General features: G+C 46.0%; 4 non-coding genes across 4 annotated transcripts; all 4 read right to left on the bottom strand.

The window, feature by feature from the left end:
• Nucleotides 1-558: 558 nt before the first annotated feature.
• On the bottom strand, nt 559-630 carry trnad-guc (transfer RNA aspartic acid (anticodon GUC)). The gene has a single exon. It is a non-coding gene; the product is annotated as a tRNA-Asp (tRNA).
• A 3,364-nt stretch (nt 631-3,994) lies between these two features.
• On the bottom strand, nt 3,995-4,066 carry trnad-guc (transfer RNA aspartic acid (anticodon GUC)). The gene has a single exon. It is a non-coding gene; the product is annotated as a tRNA-Asp (tRNA).
• Nucleotides 4,067-7,005: 2,939 nt separating this feature from the next.
• trnad-guc (transfer RNA aspartic acid (anticodon GUC)) lies at nt 7,006-7,077 on the bottom strand. Its single transcript has one exon. It is a non-coding gene; the product is annotated as a tRNA-Asp (tRNA).
• Nucleotides 7,078-10,000: 2,923 nt separating this feature from the next.
• trnad-guc (transfer RNA aspartic acid (anticodon GUC)) lies at nt 10,001-10,072 on the bottom strand. Its single transcript has one exon. It is a non-coding gene; the product is annotated as a tRNA-Asp (tRNA).
• Nucleotides 10,073-12,973: the final 2,901 nt, after the last annotated feature.

Genomic DNA, 12,973 nt, shown 5'->3' with positions numbered 1-12,973 from the left:
ACTTTCCTTTGGTGGAATTAATAAAGTGATATTCTATTCTATTCTACTGTTCAGGAGGCCCTCCTTCCATGCTGTTTGGAATACTACCAATTTAGTTTGATGCCATTTACAATGCCAATTTTCAAGTGGTCTGTTTTAAGGTGTGTGTGTGATCGTTATATCAGGGTGCTAGTTTTTTCTCTCTAATACTTTTTCTTTTAAGTGGAGCTACATTATCATTATCTGGCTTTGATAGAGTCACGCCTAACAGAAAAGGCAGAGACTGTTGCACTAACCCTGTCTGCTTTCTTCACGGCAGAGTGTCCCAACCCTGGTACTGAAGTACTCCATGTGCTGAGGAATTTGTTGTCTTTTTTCCTGCTCTAACACAACCACTTCCACCCAGGAGAGCTGTTAATTAGCGGATCATTTTGATCAGGTGTGTTGGGAGCAGAGAAAACCCAAAACCATGCAGGATAGGTGGCACTGAAACTGTGGCTTATGTCAGAGAGAACTGCACTCTGCTGAGCAAGAAAGCCCCTTGGCTTTCATAGAGTCACGCCTAACAGAAAAGGCAGCCTCCCCGTCGGGGAATCGAACCCCGGTCTTCCGCGTGACAGGCGGAGATACTGTCCACTATACTAACAAGGAAACCCTACTGACAAGCCTAAGGACGGCGGGCACTTTGGAAAGGTCAGGGAACTTAAACGAGCCAAGGAATTGCACTTAAGCCTTGTCGCATGCACTGGGGTTACCCCTGTGAGAATTGAAGCCTGCTCACAGCGTGTCAGCTGTAGGTGTCAAATCACTCTTGTGCAGTGTCTTGCCAAGCGGCACATGCAGAGCATACGCTTCACCAAACTTTGAACTCGAAAACGCTGGCCGCTTTCCGCAAAGCACAGATTCACAGCCATGGTCCTGGAGTACCCTCTGTGCAGAAGACCTTAACGTTTTTCCTCTTCTAACAAAACCACTTCCGCCCAGGAGTCAAGTGTCAAGTCAAGTGGCTTTCATCGTCATTCCAACCATATACAGCTGGTACAGTACACAGTGTAGGAATTTAGCTCATTTAGATTAAGCTCATGTATTCTCCACCAATATATGTAAGGAAATTAGCAGATCAGATCAGAAGGGGAAATTTGTAAACTTAATCCTTTAATAGCTGATCAACTATTCGTCCAGCGATAAGTTGAAATGAGTGTATTTATAAATTGTGTATGGGATATTACCTCCGTGGCCACCGGCAATAATATCCAAATATAGTAAAACACTATATTAAGAGCACAGTAACAAGATCAGCAGTTTAAGGCAATAAATTTGAAGCACAGAGACACAAGACACTGGCCTTTAAAAATCAGACGAGACTATATTACTAGTCTAAAACACAGAAACTAATCTAACACACACACACACACACACACATAAACAGAGGTGAAAATGGCTTTGAAAAAAGAGTGAATGAAATTCCAAGTTTCTAGCAGTCTCTCAGACCAATCACCTGAACGAACCATCAACTTATCAGTTTAATTTAACATTCGCTTCATTTAGAAGGGCTTTGAACTTGTATTAAATGCACCAGTTCAGCGAGAATCTGGAGGTACCATACTTGCGTTTGTGTTGCCAGGGATTCCCTCGTTGCGTTGTCGTTTGGAAGGAGTTTTTGGCGACGTTGATTGGTCGGCGGTCTGGTTGGCCTTATGTAGCGTCTCGAAAGACCAATGGGGCTGATAAATAGAGTGAGGCGCGAACCCGGCGGAGTCTCGTAGGCGGGTTGCAAAACTCTGATGAACAGTTCACAACGGTGTGAAGGCGAGAGTTGGAGGCTTTGCAAGAACCAGTCTGGATGCGGAGTCTCGGAGTAAGCGTGCTCTCCTCGTGATGAACTTCTAAAGCTCTTGGTTGATGAGACTTCCTTCAGATGTGGATGGAGACTCTCTTGAGCTGTTAGTTGAAGAGAACTCCTTGAAGATGTTGATGGACTCTTACAGGTGTTTTGGATGAGACTCTTGCAAAGATGTGTTGGATGAGACTCCAAAGATGTGTTGGACTCTCTCAAAGATGTAGTGGATGAGACTCTTGCAGAGATGTAGTGGATGAGACTCTTGCAAAGATGTGGTGGATGAGACTCTTGCAAAGATGTAGTGGATGAGACTCAGAGTTTCCTTTGTGTCAGGGGGTTTTAACTCTTTCCAGTTGGGCTGACCCCAAAGTGTTTGCTCCAAACAGCAGGATCTTGGGGCAGGGTGTAAGCTGTATTCTCCTCCTCTGAGTTATGTGCTTTGCAAACTTTGCACAAGTAACATGCATGTAATACATTGTACTCAACTTCACATTATACCAACCCTTAGGAAATTCAATAGTGATCACACACATACCAAACACGACATACCTGCTGTTACTGATACACACAAGAACGCTATGATCCCTGTTAAACGATCAAAAAGCATCATAATGACCTGGTGGCTATAAGCATGACACATATACGGAATGACATTAAAAGAGGCAAAAAGTTTCCAACCTATGGTGCATCATCTTAAAAGTCATTGTCCTTACAGGAGATGTAAAGTAGCCTTATGCAGTCTGTTAAAGCTGGGTTCTGTGGAATGTGTGAAGGGTGGTGAACTTTGTGTTCCTGGGGAGAACAAAGGTCTCATTCCATGAGGGTCCTTGGGTGAGTCCCCCCCCCCCCCTTTTCTGTAGTTATCGGTTTTACCATCGTGTTGGGTGAGCCATCTGGTCTTGTCCTCTGGTCAGGTTCGTCCTCTGGTCAGGGATGTCCTGTCAGTTGCTGATTGTTCACATGACAGTTGAAATCCAGCAGTCAGTAAACAAGCGGTAATTAACTTGGGTTTGCAAAGTCTGGGAGCAGGATTACTAACTTTATGGCTTCTTTGCTTTCCTTGCCTGCTCACTTCAGATCCTACAACAGTGAAGCGAAACAACATTCCTCAAGGACCGTGGTGCTACATAAAACAACACAAAATCTACCTGAGACTACACAGAACTAACTGAAGACCGCACAGACCTACGCAGGACTGCATAAAGTGCACGCGTGCAAACACATGCAAACGGAGCAAGACGAGTACAAATTTCCTAAAACGGGACGATAGGCAGAGTAACGGACAGTGCCGCGCTGACTAGTACGCAGTTCTAGAGTGGCTAAAGTGGACAGAGTGCCACATGTAACAGATTGTGCAAAAAGGTGTAACAATATAATAGTAAAATGCTGTAAGTGTAGACATAACGTACAATGACACTATGTATTTACTATGATAAATACAGTGTTAGCAGCAAGAGTGACTCGTGGTCAATACAGTAGTTGGTGTATGGTGTTTTAGCAGCAGTTTAAGAAAGAAATGTGCAGAAATTGCAAAGGGAGCGGAGTGGCGTTCAGTTGATCATGAGTGTGTGTGTGTGTGTGTGCGTGTGGGTTGGTGTCGGTCCAGTCTCTGAGTATTGAGGAGTCTGATGGCTTGGGGGAAGAAACTGTTACACGGTCTGCCTGCGAGGGCCCGAATGCTTCGGTACCTTTTGCCACAGGGCAGGATGGTTGAAGGGTTTGTGTGAGGGGTGCTTGTGGTCATCCACAATGCTGGTGGCTTTACGGACGCAGAGTAAATGTCTGTGACGGAGGGAAGAGAAACTCAGATGATCTTCTCAGTTGTCCTCACTATCCGCTGCAGGGTCTTGCGATCCAAGACAGAGCAACTTTCAAAGCAGGCAGTGATGCAACTGCTCAGGATGCTCTCGATAGTCTCTCTGTAGAGTATGGTGAGGATGGAGGGTGGGAGTGCTGTTAATTAGCAGGAGTGCTGTTAAGTATCAGATTAGTGCAGGACAGGGGGCTAGGAACCTGTCAGGCGTGTTGGGAGCAGAGAACACACTAAAATGCGCAGGACAGGGGGCTAGGAACCTGTGCCTTAAGGCAGAGAGAGCTCTACTCGGATGAGCAAGAAAGCACCTTGGCTTTGATACAGTCTTGCCTAACCAAAAAAAAAAAATTAAAAAAAATAGCCTCCCCGTCGGGGAATCGAACCCCGGTCTTCCGCGTGACAGGCGGAGATACTGTCCACTATACTAACGAGGAAACCCTACTGACAACCCTAAGGACGGTGGGCGCTTTGGAAAGGTCAGAGAACTTAAACGAGCCAAGGAATTGCACTTAAGCCTTGTCGCATGCACTGGGGTTTCCCCTGTGAGAATTGAAGCCTGCTCACAGCGTGTCAGCTGTAGGTGTCAAGTCACTCTTGTGCAGTGTCTTGCCAAGCGGCACATGCAGAGCATACGCTTCACCAAACTCTGAATAAATTTGAAACACAGAGACACAAGACACTGACCTTTAAAAATCAGACGAGACTTTATTACTAGTCTAAAACACAGAAACTAATCTAACACACACACACACACACATAAACAGAGGTGAAAATGGCTTTGAAAAGAGAGTGAATGAAATTCCAAGTTTCTAGCAGTCTCTCAGACCAATCACCTGAACGAACCATCAACTTATCAGTTTAATTTAACATTCGCTTCATTTAGAAGGGCTTTGAACTTGTATTAAATGCACCAGTTCAGCGAGAATCTGGAGGTACCATACTTGCGTTTGTGTTGCCAGGGATTCCCTCGTTGCGTTGTCGTTTGGAAGGAGTTTTTGGCGATGTTGATTGGTCGGCGGTCTGGTTGGCCTTATGTAGCGTCTCGAAAGACCAATGGGGCTGATAAATAGAGTGAGGCGCGAACCCGGCGGAGTCTCGTAGGCGGGTTGCAAAACTCTGATGAACGGTTCACAACGGTGTGAAGGCGAGAGTTGGAGGCTTTGCAAGAACCAGTCTGGATGCGGAGTCTTGGAGTAAGCGTGCTCTCCTCGTGATGAACTTCTAAAGCTCTTGGTTGATGAGACTTTCTTCAGATGTGGATGGAGACTCTCTTGAGCTGTTAGTTGAAGAGAACTCCTTGAAGATGTTGATGGACTCTTACAGGTGTTTTGGATGAGACTCTTGCAAAGATGTGTTGGATGAGACTCCAAAGATGTGTTGGACTCTCTCAAAGATGTAGTGGATGAGACTCTTGCAGAGATGTAGTGGATGAGACTCTTGCAAAGATGTGGTGGATGAGACTCTTGCAAAGATGTAGTGGATGAGACTCAGAGTTTCCTTTGTGTCAGGGGGTTTTAACCCTTTCCAGTTGGGCTGACCCCAAAGTGTTTGCTCCAAACAGCAGGATCTTGGGGCAGGGTGTAAGCTGTATTCTCCTCCTCTGACACTAATTAACATTCTGGTCTCTGAGTTATGTGCTTTGCAAACTTTGCACAAGTAACATGCATGTAATACATTGTACTCAACTTCACATTATACCAACCCTTAGGAAATTCAATAGTGATCACACACATACCAAACACGACATACCTGCTGTTACTGATACACACAAGAACGCTATGATCCCTGTTAAACGATCAAAAAGCATCATAATGACCTGGTGGCTATAAGCATGACACATATACGGAATGACATTAAAAGAGGCAAAAAGTTTCCAACCTATGGTGCATCATCTTAAAAGTCATTGTCCTTACAGGAGATGTAAAGTAGCCTTATGCAGTCTGTTAAAGCTGGGTTCTGTGGAATGTGTGAAGGGTGGTGAACTTTGTGTTCCTGGGGAGAACAAAGGTCTCATTCCATGAGGGTCCTTGGGTGAGTCCCCCCCCCCCTTTTCTGTAGTTATCGGTTTTACCATCGTGTTGGGTGAGCCATCTGGTCTTGTCCTCTGGTCAGGTTCGTCCTCTGGTCAGGGATGTCCTGTCAGTTGCTGATTGTTCACATGACAGTTGAAATCCAGCAGTCAGTAAACAAGCGGTAATTAACTTGGGTTTGCAAAGTCTGGGAGCAGGATTACTAACTTTATGGCTTCTTTGCTTTCCTTGCCTGCTCACTTCAGATCCTACAACAGTGAAGCGAAACAACATTCCTCAAGGACCGTGGTGCTACATAAAACAACACAAAATCTACCTGAGACTACACAGAACTAACTGAAGACCGCACAGACCTACGCAGGACTGCATAAAGTGCACGCGTGCAAACACATGCAAACGGAGCAAGACGAGTACAAATTTCCTAAAACGGGACGATAGGCAGAGTAACGGACAGTGCCGCGCTGACTAGTACGCAGTTCTAGAGTGGCTAAAGTGGACAGAGTGCCACATGTAACAGATTGTGCAAAAAGGTGTAACAATATAATAGTAAAATGCTGTAAGTGTAGACATAACGTACAATGACACTATGTATTTACTATGATAAATACAGTGTTAGCAGCAAGAGTGACTCGTGGTCAATACAGTAGTTGGTGTATGGTGTTTTAGCAGCAGTTTAAGAAAGAAATGTGCAGAAATTGCAAAGGGAGCGGAGTGGCGTTCAGTTGATCATGAGTGTGTGTGTGTGTGTGTGCGTGTGGGTTGGTGTCGGTCCAGTCTCTGAGTATTGAGGAGTCTGATGGCTTGGGGGAAGAAACTGTTACACGGTCTGCCTGCGAGGGCCCGAATGCTTCGGTACCTTTTGCCACAGGGCAGGATGGTTGAAGGGTTTGTGTGAGGGGTGCTTGTGGTCATCCACAATGCTGGTGGCTTTACGGACGCAGAGTAAATGTCTGTGACGGAGGGAAGAGAAACTCAGATGATCTTCTCAGTTGTCCTCACTATCCGCTGCAGGGTCTTGCGATCCAAGACAGAGCAACTTTCAAAGCAGGCAGTGATGCAACTGCTCAGGATGCTCTCGATAGTCTCTCTGTAGAGTATGGTGAGGATGGAGGGTGGGAGTGCTGTTAATTAGCAGGAGTGCTGTTAAGTATCAGATTAGTGCAGGACAGGGGGCTAGGAACCTGTCAGGCGTGTTGGGAGCAGAGAACACACTAAAATGCGCAGGACAGGGGGCTAGGAACCTGTGCCTTAAGGCAGAGAGAGCTCTACTCGGATGAGCAAGAAAGCACCTTGGCTTTGATACAGTCTTGCCTAACCAAAAAAAAAAAATTAAAAAAAATAGCCTCCCCGTCGGGGAATCGAACCCCGGTCTTCCGCGTGACAGGCGGAGATACTGTCCACTATACTAACGAGGAAACCCTACTGACAACCCTAAGGACGGTGGGCGCTTTGGAAAGGTCAGAGAACTTAAACGAGCCAAGGAATTGCACTTAAGCCTTGTCGCATGCACTGGGGTTTCCCCTGTGAGAATTGAAGCCTGCTCACAGCGTGTCAGCTGTAGGTGTCAAGTCACTCTTGTGCAGTGTCTTGCCAAGCGGCACATGCAGAGCATACGCTTCACCAAACTCTGAATAAATTTGAAACACAGAGACACAAGACACTGACCTTTAAAAATCAGACGAGACTTTATTACTAGTCTAAAACACAGAAACTAATCTAACACACACACACACACACATAAACAGAGGTGAAAATGGCTTTGAAAAGAGAGTGAATGAAATTCCAAGTTTCTAGCAGTCTCTCAGACCAATCACCTGAACGAACCATCAACTTATCAGTTTAATTTAACATTCGCTTCATTTAGAAGGGCTTTGAACTTGTATTAAATGCACCAGTTCAGCGAGAATCTGGAGGTACCATACTTGCGTTTGTGTTGCCAGGGATTCCCTCGTTGCGTTGTCGTTTGGAAGGAGTTTTTGGCGATGTTGATTGGTCGGCGGTCTGGTTGGCCTTATGTAGCGTCTCGAAAGACCAATGGGGCTGATAAATAGAGTGAGGCGCGAACCCGGCGGAGTCTCGTAGGCGGGTTGCAAAACTCTGATGAACGGTTCACAACGGTGTGAAGGCGAGAGTTGGAGGCTTTGCAAGAACCAGTCTGGATGCGGAGTCTCGGAGTAAGCGTGCTCTCCTCGTGATGAACTTCTAAAGCTCTTGGTTGATGAGACTTCCTTCAGATGTGGATGGAGACTCTCTTGAGCTGTTAGTTGAAGAGAACTCCTTGAAGATGTTGATGGACTCTTACAGGTGTTTTGGATGAGACTCTTGCAAAGATGTGTTGGATGAGACTCCAAAGATGTGTTGGACTCTCTCAAAGATGTAGTGGATGAGACTCTTGCAGAGATGTAGTGGATGAGACTCTTGCAAAGATGTGGTGGATGAGACTCTTGCAAAGATGTAGTGGATGAGACTCAGAGTTTCCTTTGTGTCAGGGGGTTTTAACTCTTTCCAGTTGGGCTGACCCCAAAGTGTTTGCTCCAAACAGCAGGATCTTGGGGCAGGGTGTAAGCTGTATTCTCCTCCTCTGAGTTATGTGCTTTGCAAACTTTGCACAAGTAACATGCATGTAATACATTGTACTCAACTTCACATTATACCAACCCTTAGGAAATTCAATAGTGATCACACACATACCAAACACGACATACCTGCTGTTACTGATACACACAAGAACGCTATGATCCCTGTTAAACGATCAAAAAGCATCATAATGACCTGGTGGCTATAAGCATGACACATATACGGAATGACATTAAAAGAGGCAAAAAGTTTCCAACCTATGGTGCATCATCTTAAAAGTCATTGTCCTTACAGGAGATGTAAAGTAGCCTTATGCAGTCTGTTAAAGCTGGGTTCTGTGGAATGTGTGAAGGGTGGTGAACTTTGTGTTCCTGGGGAGAACAAAGGTCTCATTCCATGAGGGTCCTTGGGTGAGTCCCCCCCCCCCCCTTTTCTGTAGTTATCGGTTTTACCATCGTGTTGGGTGAGCCATCTGGTCTTGTTCTCTGGTCAGGTTCGTCCTCTGGTCAGGGATGTCCTGTCAGTTGCTGATTGTTCACATGACAGTTGAAATCCAGCAGTCAGTAAACAAGCGGTAATTAACTTGGGTTTGCAAAGTCTGGGAGCAGGATTACTAACTTTATGGCTTCTTTGCTTTCCTTGCCTGCTCACTTCAGATCCTACAACAGTGAAGCGAAACAACATTCCTCAAGGACCGTGGTGCTACATAAAACAACACAAAATCTACCTGAGACTACACAGAACTAACTGAAGACCGCACAGACCTACGCAGGACTGCATAAAGTGCACGCGTGCAAACACATGCAAACGGAGCAAGACGAGTACAAATTTCCTAAAACGGGACGATAGGCAGAGTAACGGACAGTGCCGCGCTGACTAGTACGCAGTTCTAGAGTGGCTAAAGTGGACAGAGTGCCACATGTAACAGATTGTGCAAAAAGGTGTAACAATATAATAGTAAAATGCTGTAAGTGTAGACATAACGTACAATGACACTATGTATTTACTATGATAGATACAGTGTTAGCAGCAAGAGTGACTCGTGGTCAATACAGTAGTTGGTGTATGGTGTTTTAGCAGCAGTTTAAGAAAGAAATGTGCAGAAATTGCAAAGGGAGCGGAGTGGCGTTCAGTTGATCATGAGTGTGTGTGTGTGTGTGTGTGTGTGCGTGTGGGTTGGTGTCGGTCCAGTCTCTGAGTATTGAGGAGTCTGATGGCTTGGGGGAAGAAACTGTTACACGGTCTGCCTGCGAGGGCCCGAATGCTTCGGTACCTTTTGCCACAGGGCAGGATGGTTGAAGGGTTTGTGTGAGGGGTGCTTGTGGTCATCCACAATGCTGGTGGCTTTACGGACGCAGAGTAAATGTCTGTGACGGAGGGAAGAGAAACTCAGATGATCTTCTCAGTTGTCCTCACTATCCGCTGCAGGGTCTTGCGATCCAAGACAGAGCAACTTTCAAAGCAGGCAGTGATGCAACTGCTCAGGATGCTCTCGATAGTCTCTCTGTAGAGTATGGTGAGGATGGAGGGTGGGAGTGCTGTTAATTAGCAGGAGTGCTGTTAAGTATCAGATTAGTGCAGGACAGGGGGCTAGGAACCTGTCAGGCGTGTTGGGAGCAGAGAACACACTAAAATGCGCAGGACAGGGGGCTAGGAACCTGTGCCTTAAGGCAGAGAGAGCTCTACTCGGATGAGCAAGAAAGCACCTTGGCTTTGATACAGTCTTGCCTAACCAAAAAAAAAAAAATTAAAAAAAATAGCCTCCCCGTCGGGGAATCGAACCCCGGTCTTCCGCGTGACAGGCGGAGATACTGTCCACTATACTAACGAGGAAACCCTACTGACAACCCTAAGGACGGTGGGCGCTTTGGAAAGGTCAGAGAACTTAAACGAGCCAAGGAATTGCACTTAAGCCTTGTCGCATGCACTGGGGTTTCCCCTGTGAGAATTGAAGCCTGCTCACACCGTGTCAGCTGTAGGTGTCAAGTCACTCTTGTGCAGTGTCTTGCCAAGCGGCACATGCAGAGCATACGCTTCACCAAACTCTGAATAAATTTGAAACACAGAGACACAAGACACTGACCTTTAAAAATCAGACGAGACTTTATTACTAGTCTAAAACACAGAAACTAATCTAACACACACACACACACACATAAACAGAGGTGAAAATGGCTTTGAAAAGAGAGTGAATGAAATTCCAAGTTTCTAGCAGTCTCTCAGACCAATCACCTGAACGAACCATCAACTTATCAGTTTAATTTAACATTCGCTTCATTTAGAAGGGCTTTGAACTTGTATTAAATGCACCAGTTCAGCGAGAATCTGGAGGTACCATACTTGCGTTTGTGTTGCCAGGGATTCCCTCGTTGCGTTGTCGTTTGGAAGGAGTTTTTGGCGACGTTGATTGGTCGGCGGTCTGGTTGGCCTTATGTAGCGTCTCGAAAGACCAATGGGGCTGATAGAGTGAGGCGCGAACCTGGCGGAGTCTCGTAGGCGGGTTGCAAAACTCTGATGAACGGTTCACAACGGTGTGAAGGCGAGAGTTGGAGGCTTTGCAAGAACCAGTCTGGATGCAGAGTCTCGGAGTAAGCGTGCTCTCCTCATGATGAACTTCTAAAGCTCTTGGTTGATGAGACTTCCTTCAGATGTGGATGGAGACTCTCTTGAGCTGTTAGTTGAAGAGAACTCCTTGAAGATGTTGATGGACTCTTACAGGTGTTTTGGATGAGACTCTTGCAAAGATGTGTTGGATGAGACTCCAAAGATGTGTTGGACTCTCTCAAAGATGTAGTGGATGAGACTCTTGCAGAGATGTAGTGGATGAGACTCTTGCAAAGATGTAGTGGATGAGACTCAGAGTTTCCTTTGTGTCAGGGGGTTTTAACTCTTTCCAGTTGGGCTGACCCCAAAGTGTTTGCTCCAAACAGCAGGATCTTGGGGCAGGGTGTAAGCTGTATTCTCCTCCTCTGACACTAATTAACATTCTGGTCTCTGAGTTATGTGCTTTGCAAACTTTGCACAAGTAACATGCATGTAATACATTGTACTCAACTTCACATTATACCAACCCTTAGGAAATTCAATAGTGATCACACACATACCAAACACGACATACCTGCTGTTACTGATACACACAAGAACGCTATGATCCCTGTTAAACGATCAAAAAGCATCATAATGACCTGGTGGCTATAAGCATGACACATATACGGAATGACATTAAAAGAGGCAAAAAGTTTCCAACCTATGGTGCATCATCTTAAAAGTCATTGTCCTTACAGGAGATGTAAAGTAGCCTTATGCAGTCTGTTAAAGCTGGGTTCTGTGGAATGTGTGAAGGGTGGCGAACTTTGTGTTCCTGGGGAGAACAAAGGTCTCATTCCATGAGGGTCCTTGGGTGAGTCCCCCCCCCCCTTTTCTGTAGTTATCGGTTTTACCATCGTGTTGGGTGAGCCATCTGGTCTTGTCCTCTGGTCAGGTTCGTCCTCTGGTCAGGGATGTCCTGTCAGTTGCTGATTGTTCACATGACAGTTGAAATCCAGCAGTCAGTAAACAAGCGGTAATTAACTTGGGTTTGCAAAGTCTGGGAGCAGGATTACTAACTTTATGGCTTCTTTGCTTTCCTTGCCTGCTCACTTCAGATCCTACAACAGTGAAGCGAAACAACATTCCTCAAGGACCGTGGTGCTACATAAAACAACACAAAATCTACCTGAGACTACACAGAACTAACTGAAGACCGCACAGACCTACGCAGGACTGCATAAAGTGCACGCGTGCAAACACATGCAAACGGAGCAAGACGAGTACAAATTTCCTAAAACGGGACGATAGGCAGAGTAACGGACAGTGCCGCGCTGACTAGTACGCAGTTCTAGAGTGGCTAAAGTGGACAGAGTGCCACATGTAACAGATTGTGCAAAAAGGTGTAACAATATAATAGTAAAATGCTGTAAGTGTAGACATAACGTACAATGACACTATGTATTTACTATGATAAATACAGTGTTAGCAGCAAGAGTGACTCGTGGTCAATACAGTAGTTGGTGTATGGTGTTTTAGCAGCAGTTTAAGAAAGAAATGTGCAGAAATTGCAAAGGGAGCGGAGTGGCGTTCAGTTGATCATGAGTGTGTGTGTGTGTGTGTGTGTGTGCGTGTGGGTTGGTGTCGGTCCAGTCTCTGAGTATTGAGGAGTCTGATGGCTTGGGGGAAGAAACTGTTACACGGTCTGCCTGCGAGGGCACGAATGCTTCGGTACCTTTTGCCACAGGGCAGGATGGTTGAAGGGTTTGTGTGAGGGGTGCTTGTGGTCATCCACAATGCTGGTGGCTTTACGGACGCAGAGTAAATGTCTGTGACGGAGGGAAGAGAAACTCAGATGATCTTCTCAGCTGTCCTCACTATCCGCTGCAGGGTCTTGCGATCCAAGACAGAGCAACTTTCAAAGCAGGCAGTGATGCAACTGCTCAGGATGCTCTCGATAGTCTCTCTGTTGAGTATGGTGAGGATGGAGGGTGGGAGTGCTGTTAATTAGCAGGAGTGCTGTTAAGTATCAGATTAGTGCAGGACAGGGGGCTAGGAACCTGTCAGGCGTGTTGGGAGCAGAGAACACACTAAAATGCGCAGGACAGGGGGCTAGGAACCTGTGCCTTAAGGCAGAGAGAGCTCTACTCGGATGAGCAAGAAAGCACCTTGGCTTTGATACAGTCTTGCCTAACCAAAAAAAAAAAA

The sequence above is a fragment of the Pangasianodon hypophthalmus genome, chromosome 29 (assembly GCF_027358585.1).
Source record: "Pangasianodon hypophthalmus isolate fPanHyp1 chromosome 29, fPanHyp1.pri, whole genome shotgun sequence".
Classification (NCBI taxonomy): Eukaryota; Metazoa; Chordata; class Actinopteri; order Siluriformes; family Pangasiidae; genus Pangasianodon; species Pangasianodon hypophthalmus.
The sequence above is the reverse complement of the archived record's forward strand: the minus strand, read 5'-3'. Positions and strand labels throughout refer to the sequence as shown.